Raw genomic sequence first — 12992 nt, 5'->3', positions numbered from 1 at the left:
AAGTTCACATAAGGTATCATGACTAGTGTTAGAAGATAGTTGAGGTTCAACACAGGGGCTTCCCACATCCTTACAGAGTCCTTTATAAAAGAATATCCTGGGACTAGTAAAGAAATAATCCAAGCTCTAAAGCCCCAATTTTTTCACTCTTTGGTTTCCCTTCCACAAAAACCATCAGGTTTTTATGGGGCCATTTCCTGATGACCCATTCAAGTGGGCCATTTCCTTTTTCAAAGCTCTGTGATTTAGAGGTTTGTGTTACAAAATAAAGGGCACTTACCCAAGCTGACCAACGGGCTTGGCAAAAAGAACATGCTCAGCACTCTTTCTGCATAGATTTGCACTATTGGGCAAGTTTTGCCTCCACCCAAAGAAGAAAGAAAAGACTTTAAAAATTACTTTTGTTAAGTGAAAACTACTCATGACCTACAAGGAATAAAATACTGCTCCAACAGTGAGTGATACTTATGAATATTTATTATCATTACTTACATACAAGGACCATTCAGGAGGAAGGAAGGATTCTGACTTTTCAGACGGATATACAGGAGACTTTTACTATGGCTTTGTGTGTATGGGGTTGAAGCAAACAGCAAATAACAAAGCTAATTTTGGAAGAGTTTTTATAGAAGGGTAAGAAGAAAAGAATTCTTCTCCTGTGATGTTGTTTCATCTGTCTTGAAATTACTATACTCAACTGAAAGGGCATGTGGAGCCCCAGACATCTATTTTGCATTTTAAGCACATGATGGTGAGCGAAGAAGAAGAAAACAAAACTTTTCGTGGAAGGCTATCTCGTAACTTCAGTTGGAACAGATAGTTTCAGGAATACAGCTCATGTCACATGCAAAAGATTAAGAACTCATCTTCTTCCACAATTGCTCCAGTCCTAAAAGCAAATGTATAATACAGCAAATTCTCTTGACAAAAAACGAACTTCACATTTATTTACTTGTAACAAGTAAGTCTACTCTGACTTAGAGACAGTATTTTCAGTAATTTTCAGTCACTGTTTCAAGTCAAACCCTTTTGGTTGATGTCAGATTTAAATGTGAGAGCTCAAGATCTCATATTCTTGTCGATATCCATTCTACTATTTGCACTCTCTCTCAAATGGGGTGTTTGAATGAAGACACTTGGTGAGCATTGTTTAGAGGGAGTCCCGCACTGTGGATATCCCCATACTTCTGACTGTTACTTCTTTCCCTCTCATCACCTGTGACTGAGTGTCCCAAACCTGTGGTACTTGAACTCTTTCAAGGTTTATGGCTGTTACCTCTCTTCTGTAAATGCTTACTCTTAGTAAGGATAGCTGTTAAAGTGTACAATATATTAGGTTAAGGTGGTTTTGTTGTTGTTCTTTCTCCCACCCTCCCCCTTTATTTGTTTCCTCAATCAATCTTCTGTACAAACATATTGCAACTAAACTTCTACTCATGCCTGAGGTACCAGCAAGAATGTGAATGAAGACAACAATTACAGCTCCTGCCACTTCAGATACTTCTCTGCTGAGGACCTGTTCTTCTCCTGAATTTCTGACTATAATGCTGAATGCATTGTTGGTGGTTTACATCCACATTTCCCCAGAGATCTAGATGTCATCTTGTCAGATCACACCTTACAAGTATTCTCTGGTTAAATTCACAGGCATGCTGAATGTTGTTATCAGGTAGCCTCCTCTGGTCTACAAAAGTTTCCTTACATCTTATGGTAATCCTCTTCCTATGGGGTGCCCACAAGGTTTGGGAAGATCATGGAGAGCTCCTGGGTAGGACAAAGGCCCCAAAATGTTTTACTACAGGTATGAATTATCAGTTATCATTAGGCCTCATTGGGACTTAAACCCAAGGAGGAGATATTAGCTCTGCTGCATATTCAGAACATTCTCACGGCACTAGTAGTGGCATGAGTTAATAGAAAATCCATCTTGCCTCGTGACAGATTAAGCAACACATTGGAAATAATAAACATTGGAAATTAATTCACAACCTTCAACTGCTATATCATGGTACTCAGCTGCACAAAATCATAATTTCATTTTAAAAACCTTCTCCTACACTAAGAAAAATAGAGTTCAGGACCCCACAGAAGTCCAAAAAATGTAGAGTATCTTCTCTTCATGTAATATGTAAAATGCTAACAACCAATGCCACCAGTGTGGGACGGGAAGCTCATCTAAACCACTTAAGTTAATCACAACATCCTAGAGCTAAAGGCATTTGTGGTATCACAGAATCACAGAATCTCAGGTTGGAAGGGACCTCAGGGGTCATCTAGTCCAACCTTTCTAGGAAGAGCACAGTCTAGACAAGATGGCCCAGCACCCTGTCCAGGCGACTCTTAAAGGTGTCCAACGTGGCCGAGTCAACCACTTCCCTGGGGAGATTATTCCAATGGTTGACAGTCCTCAATGTGAAAAATCTCCCCCTCATGTCCAATTGGAATCTCCCCAAGAGTACCTTGTGTCCATTCCCCCTTGTCCTCTCCATGTGACTCCGTGTAAAAAGGGAGTCTCCATCTTCTTTGTAGCTGCCCCTTAAGTACTGGTACATGGTGATGAGATCCCCTCTGAGCCTCCTTTTCTCAAGGCTCAACAAACCCAGTTCTCCCAGCCTACCCTCGTATGCCAGGCTTCCCAGTCCTTGGATCATCTTGGTGGCCCTTCTCTGGGCCCCATCCAGCCTGTCCACATCCCTTTTGTATAGCGGGGACCAGAACTGTACATAGTCCTCCAGGTGTGGCCTGACAAGCGCTGAGTAGAGCGGGATGACGACTGCTTTATCTCTGCTGGGGATGCCCTTTTTGATGCAACCCAGCACCCTGTTGGCCTTCTTGGCTGCAGCAGCACGCTGTTCACTCATGTTGAGCTTTCTGTCCACCAGGACCCCCAGGTCCCTTTCCACAGAGCTGCTCTCCAGCCAGGTGGATCCCAGTCTGTGCTGCACTCCTGGATTATGTTTTCCCAGGTGCATGACCTTACACTTCTCCTTGTTGAACTTCATAAGGTTCTTGCTGGCCCACTCTTCCAGCCTATCCGGATCTCCCTGCAGAGCAGCTCTCCCTTCTGGAGTGCCTACTTCCCCATTCAACTTGGTGTCATCAGCAAACTTCATCAGGCTACACTTGATGCCATCATCCAGATCACTTATAAAGATATTGAATAACATTGGGCCCAATATCGATCCTTGAGGGACTCCACTAGTGACAGGCTGCCAGTTTGAGAAAGAGCTATTTACCACCACCCTTTAGGTGCGGCCTGTCAGCCAGTTCCCCACCCACTGCACAGACCCCTTGTCTAGGCCGTAACACATCAATTTCTCCAGCAGGAGACTGTGGGGGACCGTATCAAAGGCCTTGGAGAAGTCTAGGTAGACAATGTCCACCACCTGCCCCACGTCAACCAAGCAAGTCACTTCGTCATAGAAGGCCACCAGGCTTGTTAAGCACGATCTGCCTTTAGTGAAGCCATGTTGGCTTTTCCCAGTCACGTGCTTCATTTGACTTGTGATGGCCCCCAGGAGGATCCGTTCCATAACTTTCCCAGGGACTGAAGTAAGGCTGATGGGCCTGTAGTTACCCGGATCCTCCCTCGGGCCCTTCTTGTAGATAGGGGTAACATTTGCCTTCCTCCAGTCCTCTGGGGCATCCCCCGTTCTCCATGACTTCTCGAAGATTATGGAGAGCGGCCTTGCGGTGATGTCAGCCAGCTCTCTCAACACCCTCGGGTGGATGTCGTCAGGGCCCATTTATTTGTAGGGGTCAAGCTCCTGTAGTAGTAATTCATATACTAACTCTTCCTTCACTGATGGTGGGTCAGTGTTTGGATCAATTGGCAATTTTGTTCCCAAAGCCTGGGACCCAACAGTGTTGGTAAAGACAGAGGTGAAGAAGGTGTTGAGGACCTCTGCCTTTTCGGCATTGTTGGTGATTGACTCTCCTTTTCCGTTTAACAATGGGCCTTTCTTTTCCTTCTTTTTCTGCTTATGGTTGACATGTCTGAAGAAACCTTTCCTGTTATTTTTTATGTCTACAGTCAGTTTCAATTCAAATTGGGCTTTTGCTTTTCTAACTGCGTCTCTGCACTCTCTGGCCATGCCCTTGTAGTTCTCGGCGGATAATCCTCCACTTCTCCATCTCTGGTATGCTTCCCTTTTGGATTTGAGTAGACACAGAAGGTCATGGCTGAGCCATGGGGACCTCTTGTTCCGCTTACTTCACTTTCCTTTGTAGGGGATAAACTGGCTTTGTGCTTCCAATAGAGAGTTCTTAAAGAATTCCCTGCACTCACTAGCTGCTTTGTCTTCCATGGAAGCGATGGTATGTTATATGGAATATAACATACCATGTTATATGGAAGGTATGTTACAGGATTATTTTTTAATTGTTATAGTACCATCTGTTCAGATTTCAACAGGCAATGGCACAATTAATTTTCATGTAAACCAATAAGGAAGAGGAGATTTTTTAAGAGACTGTATTCATTACACATTAATTCTAGTTTTATTCCACTCGTTTGGTCTTCAAAACACATCACAAATCCCCTCAGTGGAAAGTTCACCTGTGACTCTGAATGTTCAGTGAAGTATTAGATCATTGAAGACCAAAGTGACATGAACAGATCTGTTCCCAATGTTGGAAAAAACCAAGAAGGGCCAAAGCCAATGCCCTAGATTATCTCTGTTTTTACAGGGGATACAGAGAAAGCATTTTTCAATCCAGAAAATATGTAATTGCATCACTGAATCTAACAAGCTTTTCTCTGCATTAGTTAGAGTCTGAAAACGTTTTTAGGAAATATACCCACAGCAAAGACATATAAGCAGCAAGTGGAATTCAACACACATTTTAACAGTGCTATTCCACTCTACAGCCATCGCATGGTGCTCGTTTGACTGAGTCATCTTATAGATGTAATCTAGTTTAGATGAATGAATGGTTGGAAAGAGGTGTCTTTTATTCAATATTACATTGGCAGACTCCTAGGACCATGTATGAACTGCCCACAGCCTCAGAATTAGTGGTTCTTGCAGATGACATAGTTATTTACCTTGAAGTAAATTCCATGGCAACCCTTTTTCCTTATTAATGCAAAACCTTAAAAACTGGGATCCCATATTGGTAAAGGGATTGGGTGGGAGTGGAGGTAACCCAATCCTGAAAGTCCTACATAGATTTTATATTGAATTGTTGGTTTATAGAATCATTCCATAAAAGTAATCATGCTTTATGTGTAACCTGGAAAATACATTTATTCCCTCTGAGCGCTCTGATAAAATGTTGTAACCCCACTACAGTTTTTACCCATATTTGGTACCTCCCAGTACAGTGAGTAACCTTTGTAATTGCCTGATCTTCAAGAAGACATAAAGTTTACATCAACATTATTAAAGTTTGTTCCATTTACATTTTCACACTTCCTGATGGTCTCAGAAAATGTTTCAATTTACAAAATTAGGAAAAAAAATTAAGCAGAAAGTTCAGCGGTTTAGACCCTGAATAATACAGAAAAATCTGGAGCAGTGATATCTTTTTCTTTGGTGCTTCTTTGAGGTGTGTATTTTTATTCCAATAATTGACGTTCTGAGGTTGCAAGGATTTGCAGGGTGGCAGGGAATAAAGAAGAAAGAAAGAGAACTGCCTGTTTCACTGACCTTTTTACAACGTCCCGTATGTCTGCTGTATTGACAGCTGCTTTCAAGAACCCTGTAACTGCTAGGCTGAGTGGTGAGAATATTTAATGCTGTCACAAGGGGCATACAGGTTCATTAACCACCACCGAAAACTTTACAGGTGCCTTTTTAGTTCAAAGGTGCCCTCCCCAGAGTCCAGGCCTGATATGCTACATGGGCTGCTGCACAGTTTGAGAGGTTCTGGCTGCACTTCTCTGTCTGCAAACATGAAAAGTTTCCTATCTAGCTGTAGATGAAAAGTTAGACTCTCTGTACAAAGCCTTTAGATCCCTATTCATATTCAAAGTAGAAGTAATTTTTACCAATAAAATGCACAGATTATTTTTTCCTAATATAGCTCTCATTGTAAGGAGATTTAAATAACAAAGCTAGAAAATATCTGGCACAATAACTATATCACAGCAAGATTAAGTAACTTCCTCAAAATTCATAGCAAGAGAACAGTTGTGGCTTTACTTTTGATTTTTTTTTTTAATTAAAAAAAGAGGCAGTTTTTGCAGCTTTTAAAAATGACCATTTTCCTCTTTGACAAGATTCCCAGGTTTTTCGTTGTTCATGAAGAGAAATTCCTAGGAAGCACAGGCAAAACATATACATAGTCACACAACTTGTACTTAGAAAGTTATTGATTCTCTTTTCTAAGTATATTGAAATAGGGCTTTGGCAGTTATTTTCTATATTAAAATGTGCTGAAAAACATGAAATTACAAAATACAGTAACAAAAAATATAAGTTGGTCATGTCATATTAATTCAGCCTTTGTTAGCATATGTGTTGTGATATACACAACTATATATCTGGACTAAAGTCTTTGCTTCATGCAGTATATTGAAAATATACCAAATATCAAGGATTGGAAAACAATGTGAGAGTCACTGGGTGAGTTGTCATTTAAGGTTTTATTCCATTCTCAACACTCAGTGTGTGGCCTCACTGCATTCATCACTTAGATGCATCACTGAATAAAACAGCAAGAACTTCCCCAGAAATTTGTATGACTGTTGTCTATGGCTGTGCAAGGGCAGAGAAATCACTTGCTGTAGGAAAAGCTAACGTGGAAAGTTACAGCTCTACGCTATCTGCCCATGTCCCCACATGTACTTCATGGTGAATTAAGGTACCTACCCTCTTCCTTTAGCTACCTTGCACGACCTCACTTACACTTCCAAGCAAGCCCGCATTCACTCAAGCTGTCACGTTAGCCCATGATACAAGGTTCACACACCCACAGCCCCTGAGGCAAGTGGTGTTACTATTTTTACGTTCCAGATAGGGAATTGACGTACAGTGAGGAGAAACTAAAGAGGAAGTACAATGCAACAGACCGAGGCTAGAACACGTAGCCAATTCACAGCTGGTATATTTGAAGTTAGACCACAGCTCATTTACACCCTGGAAAGGTTGCTCTGTCTCCACTGTTGCATTCTCACTTTTGCATTGAAATGAAATACACAAAGTTAGTCTGTGCTTATATTCCTTCTCCTACAGTATAAATCAACTGTATTATGCACACACATACATTCTTGCAATCTTTCTGTTGTTATTGCTTTCCTTTTCTTTCATGACTCCTATTCCTTTCTTTTCCTGTAATAAATCATGATGAAACTTTTTTCTGCAGTGTCCTCACTATCTTATTTCCTTTCTCCACACACAAATGACGGAGCAAGCATATTATTCTTATAACAAGAAACAAAGCCAGCCCTCCTAGATGGTGCCAGAATTATCAAAGTAAGAAGACCAAAAGTGCCTAGTGACATTTAAAAACTAGCAACTTTGAAAATATGAAGTCTGGAGAGTAACATGCCATTTGAGGATTTGGGGATTTATTTACATTCAGCCGTATGCCTTTCTTTCTTCATGCATTTTCATGCATAATTTGTCGAAAAGAACTCAAGATGCTCTAAAAGGGTAGAGGTGTACCTCTTCCAAGAGGATGCAATTTGATGTAAAGAATGAAAGACCAATGGCAGTTCTCTTCTTTCTTTTTAGATACTTATTGAAGCCTGATAAGGCAAAACATTCTTGTGAAAATGTTTGCAAACAGGCTTTTTTCAATTAAAAGATTTTAAGTAATTGAACCCTTTTGGTGTTCACATCTATTTTATCTGGCTCCTCTCTTGGTTACCAACTTGATATTGAAGACGTTTCTCCTTTTTCTTTCTCTCAGTAAAGATATATGTTTTCCCTTTTTGGCAGTAGAACTGTGGAAGACAAGTTTAAAAGGTCCTATCTATCATGAAGGCACCTAAGTTTGCATGCAGCATGTCCCTAGGAGGAGTTTTTGCTAAGAAACTGTTACCTTCTGCATATATGCCCTCACTCCTGCAGGTGAAAACTCAGCAACTCCAGTGTAGTATAACTGCCCAAGATCTTCCTAACCACTCTCGGCTGAAATGGCCCTTATAGGCTATGAGAAGTTTTGAAAAGAAGGGTAACAGATATGAGCCCGGCATAAAATTCAACAGGCTGCCAGCACAAAAGGCAAGGGCAGCTGGTGATGTGAGTTTGGGGTGGAAGGTCTCCACTGAGCCAGTTTGGCAATTTCCTGGCTTAACTGTGAATTACATGGATTAATCCTGGAGCTGTAAGTGTATAGATTGACTGGACAAGCCTGAACCTAATATGGAAAGAAGTGTATTTTATCCAACAGAGAGAGTAAAAAGCACTCTTCCCAACTGTGCCAATGGGTTATTCAACTTTTTGGAATCTGAGTGCAGATATCCACAATGATACTGCAAACATATCACATATTTAGACATTAATTGTGTGCCGGAAAAACATCATTATCAAGGGGATGCATGCAGTGAGGTTTAGGAAGTATGTCAGTTAGATATGAGCATTCCCATGATTGCCTGAGATGAAGAAAGAAGACAACAGAAGTTAAGTTCAGAGAATTCTATTCTGGGTGTATACACTTCATAATTGGCATTTGCTTTCACAGTTTTCAGTGGATACTTTATAGGCATGAAAATGCTGATGAACTATATTTGCAATAAATAACATCATTAAGCCTACTGCTGGCCATTACCTTATTCCACAATTTTTTAAATACATTCCCCACTGTGGAGTCACACAGGTTATTTGGAAGTCTGCAAGGACACGTTTGTAGTCTTTTAACCTTTAGACTTCTTCGCCTTTTCCCTCCTCTCTGTTTGTTTTCTCTGGTACACAATGTCCTTCCCTTGAATTTCCGGATCATACACATATTTGAGGCTATCACCTCACACCTACTTTATTCTACTCCAAACCCTTGTTTTTCCATACAACTCACTTAACACTTGGCTACAAAGGTAGAAAGGTGTCATCTGCAGAAAAGATGCACAAAGGGATAGGAGTCTTTTTCATGTCTTCTGTAGGATAAAAAATGAACCCTAAACTGAGTGCATTTAGCTTTTCTGATGAGCCTTTTCTCAGCTCTCTGCACCAGCATATGTTCAAGGAAGCATTTCTCCATTTGAAGCTGATGCTGTTCTGTATGTGTAGGTCTGGACCAGACTGTCTTGCACTTCAACTCTCTGGCATGCTTATTCTGACTTTCCCAGATACAAATATAAAACTGTTATGCGCAGACAGATCCTAGATTAGGATGTCTCTGAGCTGTGACTTTTCAACATCTCTCTCTCTATGTGTTCCTATTCCCCTGCTTTTGACACAGATCAGGTTAGAAGTATATGCCCCAAATCCTGTGCACCAAATTTATACTTCCACCATAAAGAAAATTACCAGGTGTATTTCAGTCATATCTTTACTCTTCCATTGAGTGTCAGGGCTGTGCATGCTCCTTTTGCAATTATGCAGAAATCAGTGACTTACTTCTCCTGGCATGCTTTCATATTCTTGCTTATTTATTTACTTTTTGGAACAGAAATGGACACAAAGTCTCACAGAGTAAACCTCAGCTCCTCCTTCCCTGGCAGGGCTCTGCCTTGAGAACCAACCTGATAGAAACAGTACATTTCCTGGGAGATTGTTGTCTTTCCCCAAAAAGCCCACAGGAGGAAGGAACAACAAAAAGTATCTAACATCTTTTAGTCTTGGAAGAAACTGTGTTTGTATGGCCATGCTTGTAGGCTTCAATGTGAAGGACCATTTCTAGACCAATGCTTCAGTACCTTATAATTGGAAAATATTTTCCACTCTCTACAGGCACCTGTTGCATTTTAAGGCTGTTATTTCTTGTTCTGTTTTCTGGAGACATGAAAATACTTTTACCTTCCTCTTGCAGTGTCATGTTAGAGTGTCTCTCCTGGATCTTTGCTTGTCTATACTAAATTGCCCCAGGTCTGTCAATCTTTCCTCATAAGCCATTTTTCTACAACCTCTAATTGTTCTTTTCTACACTACAGTTCATTCAGTTATTTATTGACATGATATACACAAAACTTAACTAGGAACCACTAAGTGCTGAGGAGCTCTGCATGTTGTGAGGCTCTGATCTGCAGATCTTTCCCCCATGTTGGAGTGTTTATGCTAATGAATAAAATTAAAGTATATACAAATATATGCATAGCATATAGATATACTATATCAAGGTACATACATATAGATTTTTCTCTCTAAAAATAGTTCTAAAAGGAACAAACTGGTAATTTGCTCTCACTCTTCTCACCTTCCTCTGCCTTCCTCTAAAAAGGGTCATTGTGTTCACTGTTTTTCCCTAGTGCTGTCTCTAGCCTCTCCCCTCTACTTGCGCACCTATTTCTAAGAAAAATACAGGAACCCACTATCTTGAACACTGTCAAATGCGGTTAAACCTGTCATAAGAGAAAGCATGTACAAAACTGTAGGGATGAGGTTTTCCCTCACTCCCTCTCAAAATGTATGTGTATATATTCTCCTAGTGATGTAAGTGAACTGAACCTCAGAATCCTTCTGGCTCCCAGACTTGCTTAATCTCTGTTTATCTCCATGATGATATGCTTGCCATTAACTGTTTTTCTTTCAGAATTAAGGTCATTTCATGTAAGTCTCTTCTGATTTTCCTTCCAAAATAAAGATGAACATTGCCTTTTCCTTGAATCATTTGATAGCAAAGATCACCCTGTTATTAATCTGTTAGTTTTGCTAAGATGAGAACTAAATCTTCCCTCTTTTCAAACATCTGGGATAACCATGTCTGATGTCTACCTTTAGTCAAACAGGCAGGCAGTTAGGCAGGCATTGTTAGTAGTCTGACAAATTTAATCTCATTGCTGGTGAAGATTTTGAAAGACCAGGCTCAGCACATTGTTTTGTTAACCATGAATCTCTCCGATTCTTTCTCTTACACAGTAGCTACTTTTCTTTTTTTCAGAATTTCTTGTTTTTAACTATTTGCTAATAGTTATCAAGTTAGTGCAACTACAAAGAATTAGCATTCTTTAAAATAGGTCAGGAAAGCTTAAAATTGCACAAATATCTGCAATCTAGGACTAATGCGTAACCTATCATTTAAATATGGATAAAGAATCCAGTGTTTAATAGAACGTGATGATCTTGTAGAAGCAGTTTGTTGTTGTGTTGGGGCTGCGGGCAGCTGACCATGCTGCCTGGGTACAGGGCGACTCAGGAAAAGAGGAGATGGAAGAGCAGAGACTGCCTTTTATCTCCCCTATTCAAGGCATCATCCTGGTAAATATTATGCAAATATACAAAGCGATTTATATGGCAAATGACTTTAAAGCCTAAAATGTCCTGAAACAAGTGACTGCATGAGCAAACCTGTAGTTGAGTGGCTGAATAAACATCTGGGTATCACAATAACAGTATATTAATCAGCTCTGGATCCAACACAAGTAGTGTGGTTTTGGCCCCCTGCTTTCTTAAACATTGTACTGAATCAAATCATTCAAAATCCTCTTTTAATGGATAAAATTATTTTTTCTCTTCTGTTTCCCAGATTCATCCATGTGGGACATGTTTATGGATTCATTCTGTCTTTCCCTTTGAAAATGTTCAATAATGTTTGGTGACAATTTTTCCAAGTAGTAGAAAACATTCTTTTAAAAAATTCCCTACAGAATTTATAGTTTTACAGGAGTGTTGTGGTTCATTAGCTGGTTTTTAATCTAACAGTCACCTGATTCACATTCACTTACTATAACAAGTGTATAACCCCTGCATCTTGCTCCCTGGTACATGCCCTAAGTGAGCTTGAGTCATGATTCCAGTCTATTTTTTTTCCCAGGTAAAAATGTCCTTGACTCACTAAAAAAAATTCTTGATCTCTTCAGATGCTGTTAAAGGAGAAATGTACGTGCAGTCCAGAACGGCTTCCAGTACATAAATATCTTTCCTGGCAGATTAAAAGCAAATCCAATGACTTTTCAGTCCAAATTTCATCAGCTGTAAGGTTAGTAGCATGGTACCGTAAGCACCTGTGTTACAACACTTCCAGAGTTCTGCTGGAAATCTGGAAAACCACTTTGGGGAAACGTGTGCTTTACCAGAACTACTACTACCATGCCAGCACTGTAAGCCAGCCCGATGTCAGCAATGTCGGAGGTAGGAGTGAGAATCCTCTCAGAGCACTCCTGGGAAAACAGGATCAGAGCTAAACTACCCACACTTACCATACAGCTGCCCTGTGGTCTGTAGGACTTCACATCCTTGGTTGGCAAAATCTCATTATTAAGAAAGAACCTAATTTTCACATCTGAGGTTTTTTTTTTTGTTCTCATTTGGTCAACACTTTCAGAGTTCGCTGGCGTCTTAGTTCTCATTTGTAGCATGTGGCTTTGGTGTGTTGGTGGAACTGCATTCAAGAGAGTCGAAGTTTTGTTATGAGACATGTGGTGATGGTTACTTTTGCTTTTCAGTGCTGTCAGAGCAAGGAGCAAAACGTTTCATAAATGAATCATGCTTTTACCTACTTATGCGCTTTTCTCTTTTAAAAAGATTGTATGTATGTTTATTTACATAGCCATAAAATGTGTTTGTGTGATTGACAGAGCATTATTTCTTTCTTCTCTTCCATGGTAGCAGTGGCTGCAAGGATCATGCTGGATTCCTTTTGCAGGAGATCTAGCCGCTTCTGTTTGAGACTCCCCACAACTGTATCTTGGCAATCTCTCTGCTTGCTTCAGCCCACATACCCAGCAACACCATTCATATCTTTGCTTTACACAAACTTCCCACCCGATTCAGGAAGGCTTGCTAACTTTCTAATGCCATCAAAGAAGTAATTACATTCAGTAGTAAAAATCTGAATATTACTTGAGTGTCTTTAGTACCTGTCTGATACCTTTAAGTGAGATGCAGGATTCCTGTAGAAGTCTTCCCATCTATTATTTTTCACAATGAGGAACATCCTGCTGATGTTTA

This window comes from Phalacrocorax aristotelis, chromosome 9 (genome assembly GCF_949628215.1).
Source record: "Phalacrocorax aristotelis chromosome 9, bGulAri2.1, whole genome shotgun sequence".
NCBI lineage: Eukaryota > Metazoa > Chordata > Aves > Suliformes > Phalacrocoracidae > Phalacrocorax > Phalacrocorax aristotelis.
This window is presented reverse-complemented; position numbering follows the sequence as displayed.